This window comes from Cryptomeria japonica, chromosome 5 (genome assembly GCF_030272615.1).
Source record: "Cryptomeria japonica chromosome 5, Sugi_1.0, whole genome shotgun sequence".
NCBI classification, from domain to species: domain Eukaryota; kingdom Viridiplantae; phylum Streptophyta; class Pinopsida; order Cupressales; family Cupressaceae; genus Cryptomeria; species Cryptomeria japonica.
This window is the reverse complement of record NC_081409.1, coordinates 254,418,658-254,424,657: the sequence shown is the minus strand read 5'-3', so window position 1 is coordinate 254,424,657 and position 6,000 is coordinate 254,418,658.

Genomic DNA, 6,000 nt, shown 5'->3' with positions numbered 1-6,000 from the left:
TTTGCTCTTTCATTGATTCCCTATTGACCCTTCCTTGTGCAACCTCTCTTCAATACCAACAAAACCCAACACAATACTGGACTTGTGTAGACAACGAGTTGGTTCTATATTTGAAGGTGACATTATTGCTATATATGGACATAAAACAAAACAAAGATATTGCATGTGGACCTGATAGATTGTAAAGGCCAGATGACAATCATAATGAATATTAGCAACACATTGGTAGAGACTTTTTTGCCACGCTTGAGCATTGGATCAGGCATCCGCATTTCCAACTTTACAATTAAAAATAAATCACAATACGAAAGAGGTGATGCAAATTGTTGCATTTCTTTGACTGCAAAAAACACCTTTGAAACTATCCCATGTGTTTGTACCAAACACAAACTAGCACCTGATTTTACTATCTCACAACTAAGTGAAGCTAACTGCAACTATTCCGTTGGTTCATTCGAAACAATTGGTACCCGTTACAATTTGACCAAAACACACCTTGAAGTACATATAAAGGATGGTGATCTGCAGGATGATATGGCCACTATACATCTTGAACACTTTGAATTGCACCTTCTTTTTTGTTTCTCCTGTCATGTCCTCTCTTGTCCTTCCCTCTAACGTTTTTATTTTGCAGGTTCTCATCTCCACCACCTACACAGAATTGTGCACAACTTTGCAACAACTCTTCTCAACAGCAGATATGCCTTTTATACTGTTCAAAAATATTGTGTGTAATGGTTCCCAAGGAACCCGGTCATTCCGCCCATTGCAATCTACTTTCATTGAAGAGCTTAATGACTAGTGCACAAAGACACATTTGGAGACGCTTGCCAAATGTAATATCCAGGTGATCACACATACCTTTACAACTCTGCCTTTAGCTTTCTACTACATAGTATTTACAATTCTTTGCTTATTGTATACAGTGCGATTGCAGGTTGTCGGTATCCTGAAAGCAAAGAATGCCTATTTCCCACCCTATGAAATATCTTGCTCAGCATGCCACCACTCCCTGCCATTTGACACTGCAACTGACATGGACTTTGTCCATTGCACGTATTGCAATGCTGACACACAAGCCTCTTGCCACCATAACATAGTTTGCACATTGAATACACAAGAAGGCAACATCAACTGCTCCTTGCAAGGAGAGATACTTCAACAAACTTACCCAGATATCACAGATATAACATATAAACAATACCAATAGGACATCTCGCCAATGGTGTTTATGTTGTGTAGGCTCCACGTCTATGGCACTTTCACATTAGTTGTGAACAACACCATTATTGATATTGTTAGGCAATAGGAATTTTGATGTAATTGGGTTTCAACACTTGTCTGCAAGTACGGGTTTTGTAATCCACACTTTGACATGAATTTTGTTGTTAAATTCAGTTATAAAAATTTATTCATGAATCATTGGTACATGCTTCCGAAACCAGTATCTTAAAAAATCAGAATAGAAAAACTCAGAACGGTTCGATATGTAAATATATCACTTCGTTGCAGCCATACTAGGTCCATGTTAATGGATATTGCAAACTTGAAAAATACTTCGGCCTTTAAACTTGAGCTTTGTTAATTCCTCTTGCATATATATATATATATATATATATATATATATATATATATATATATATATATATATATATATATATATTTCACTTTCTCCTATCTCTTTGTATAACAATTTTAAATGTCCATGTCTATTTTCTTGTCAGTTTCATTGCTCATATGTTTTCCTCCATAATAGTTGGCAACATAATTATTTAGTGCAATAATGGCCTATGTGCTTTCTATTGCTAGTCTTATTGATGTACAAACAAATAAATAAGGCATTTAACCAAAATATTTTTGAGTTGGGCTTGATACATTATTCTAGAAGGTTTACTTATCTATACTTCCACAGTCTGCTTTGGTTCATGTTCATACACTATTCTAAAACTCCCATTTTAGCATAGGCTGGAAGCAGACTTAAAAAGGTTGCAAAACTTTGCTTTACACCTGCGAACTACATGAACTTTAAGTGAAAAGAAATGCTATGTTTTACTGTATGTATTTCAGTAACAATGTCATGATGGGGTTTGTTTGCCCCTTTTAGATCTTTGACTTTGTTTGTTCCTATTTGGTGTAAAATGTTTAAAGCAAGGAATTCATAGATTGCAGCACTCCTAGTTTGCTTCTATAGGATGAATTTCATATTGGGATTGATAGAATTCCATTCTAGCTTTGAGATTTGGGAATTTCTATGCTGAGTGGTTTGCACTTTAGTAGATTACTTCACAGTATGTCAGAGTTTGAAAGATATTTCGGGTTCAGCTACTTCAAACTAATACAATAGATATATGGTAAATGTCTTTCAAATGGATGCTAGAAATCTCTCTTTAGCTTTAAAAATTCATTTAATAACTTATAGAAGATTCTTTCAACTTGATGTAAGATGAATTGGCACAACTCGAGGCATTGATCATAAAAGTTGCAATCATAAAAATTGAATCTTACCAGCTGAAAATAGTTGCTTCCCTCCCTATAAATAGTAGTGCCAGAATGCTCTGTAGTTTTCCAATGCAAATTATGCGCTACTTGAAACATTTTGAACTTCTTGTGCAATAAACCAATCCAAACCCACCTTCGCAGGACTGGGCAGGAACTAAGCTGCCCTGTAGCCCTTGTTCTAATAGTAATTATTGTCTAGAGTTTATATAATCAAATTTCAAAGAAAAATATAACTGATGGGTTTTTATTTTTATTTTATTTTTAAACTTTAAAGAAATTAGAATTCAATATGAGATCTTAAATGCAATTTGAGTAATTTCTTTTTGTTTGAAAATGAACATTATTGAAATTAAATGGATAATTGAAAATATTCATACTTGAAAATACATTAAAATTATAGTTTTTTAAATTTATTTTTTAATTTACTAAAGACTTTTTGAAATTTGTGAAAGATAAATGAATTAAACAATTTAAGTAACCAAATAAATATTTTATAATTGTTTCTCATTTTCAATTGCATATAATAGTGATAATTATGACTAAATAAGAAAAATACAATTATGAAAAGAAAATACATTTGAAAAATGGTAAATACAGACACATGTCTAGATCTTGTGCTCTCTTTCTTCTTGTTAGACTTCTTATACATTTATACTCATTTCTTAACTCAATACAATCTCATATATTGAATCTCTCTTTAACTTTGAGGATGTCTTACATACTGATTCCTGAATTGGGTGGAGACACTTACATGGGCTGCAGCGCCTCCTTCCTCTTTTGCGAGTTTTCACTATTTTTGAGTTTTTAGAGTCAAGCTGGAAGTGCAGATTGCAACTCCATTTCCCGGTTTGTGAACAGGCATCTTCCATTGTGGATCAATCACTGCGTGATTGGCCTGAGTTCACTAGCTTGGGCATTGCCAGCTGAATTTTTTGTCTATCAAAATTTTACCAGACTGCTCGATGGTTCTTTTATCTGGCTATCTACACATCGTGGGATTAATTTGGCAGTTCATTGCATCGACTGTTGCATGACTAGCCACTGGTTTTGTTTAAGAGGGATGCCACGCAGTATCGTCACCGGACCTCACCACTCCATCGTTGTCAACCTCGCCAACTTCTTGCCTCTGTTGCTTGTGCTCACCGTCATTTGAAGTAGTGGCCTTTTTCTGTGACATGCTAAGCTGCTAGGTCCTATGGAGGACTAGGCCCTCACCCTTGAGTACTTTTGACGGGTGGGCCGCTTTTTTCACCTTTAGCTTCTATTCGATGTTTTTTTTTTCAAATGGTCATAACTGGTCATAACTTGGGTGTTCGTCATTTGTTTAAACAAAGTATCGTCGAAAAGGTGCTTTTGTGCACCATTCATTGGTCTAGGCTTTTTGTAAGCACATTCTTGTATTGCATTGAAGTGTCACATCATATATTTGGTGGATTTTGTACAAATTGTGTCATTTTTTTGTACTTGAAGTGAGTCGAATGCTATATTATAAAGTGCCATGGGAGGTTGTGTGGAGTTTTTGTTGTTTGCTAATTATAGTTTTGTCAAAGTGAGTGTAACTCCATGACAACAGATGAATGTCTGGAATTCATGCCTCATGTGCGTGTAGTTTGGTGCACACCCTTTATTTAGTTACAAGTACTATCTTGGTCACTTTCGACCTTAGATCACCCCTATCATGCATTGCTTGCTGACACATGGTTTCAGTGAATTGTCATGCTTCTCCCTAGTCAACATTATGGGTGGTATCATATTGTTCATGCTAATGCTTCATTGGTTTCACTTGAAGTGAGTCAACACACTCTTGCATTCTTGTTTTGTGGAGGCAACCTTCTCAGTTGATCACAGTTCTTCAAACTTTTGCACTTGTATTTTCAACTTCATTGGTTGAGTAGTGATGATGATATCACTTAGGCAACTTCATTGGTTGTATAGTGATATTAAGGTCACTCATGAAGATTCATGTGTCATCTGTATCTTTGATTGACTAATTGTTTTGCCATTGTTGTCATTTGATCATTGTTCAAAAAGTCTTATTTTGGGTACTTACGTAGATTATCATCATCGTTTTTAGAGGAGGATCTTGAGTTATAGCACCATATCATTCCTAGATTGACAACTATCTAAACACGTCTTCATGCTTTAGTGATATTCTTCATGCTTTTAGGACATCATTTTGGAGGCTTCCTAGACTTCATGTTCGCTCTTTTGGAGAGGAGTTTTCTCCTTTTCTCCATTTGTGAGAGAATCATTTGTGAATTAGTTGTACATGGATACCTAATATGGCTTTGTTGCCAAGATCCATAAGACATCTCATATTGCATGCTTTACTCCCCGAGTTTCACTTAAGAGGGGGCAAGGGTGGGGGGGGTGGGGGGGGGGGGGGGGGGGGTGTTGGAGTAAATAGCTTTTACTATTTACATTTACTTAAGTTTAACTTAGACCTAACTTGCATTTATTAGGTAGATGGATAGTTGTAGATTAATATTTGGACTCTATCTTCTCTAGGTTGAGACACATATCTAAATATTGTGCTCTTTTTCCTCATGCTCTTTCCTATTTAAGAAAGGCTCCTTGTAAATTTGTACTCACCTCTTAACTCAATACAATCTCATGCATTGAATCTCTCTTAGTTGTGGAGGACGTCTTGCAAACTGGCGCATGGATTGGGTGGAGACACCTACACCAAACATCTCATGGAGCTAAAATATACTTTCCCACACATGTAAAAGGAAAATGATTAACAATAACATTCAAATTCTACTGTCGTCTTGACATTGACATAATTTCAGCCTATAGTAGAGAAATGAAATACAAATATAACAATGTAGATGAAGTCACTATAATGATTATATTTTTTTATTGTAGTCAAAACAGTTTCCTTTCCCACATAAACTAATGTTTTTTTCTATCTAAACTACTCTTTTTATTTTATTTTACAAACTTTTCCTTTGCTACTCATACAACATTATAGATCACATTGTAGCATCATTTGACCTATACACAAAAATTTGAACTTCTAAAGTTGATGGCAACCAATCTCCATGTGAAGGTAAGTCTTTAAATGATTCTCAGCTAGATTGGATACACTTGATGACTTAACTATAAAATAATGACCTATCTAGTGGTTTTTTTTTTTTTTGCTATATTTCTTAACATTAACATTTTGTGTCATATCCCTTTTATTGTTTGGTATCAATATTTAAATTGTTTTATATGTGATTTAAAATTGGCTTGGTATTTTCTATTAGGATCATTCCCAAAGAATGTCTTGATTTAATTTACACGTAAAGAATATTTTCAAAAGATTAATATAAATCACTTATTGAGAAACACATTAACATATTATTTTTAATTTAATAGATTCTTTCAAATCCTAATGACTGTTAATTTTGACTGATAGTAATTTTGGGGAAAAGTAGAATTAAACTTATTCTACTCATCATTGATAAATTGGCCTAAAGGCTTCATACGCTGATCAAATATAAGATTAAGACAACA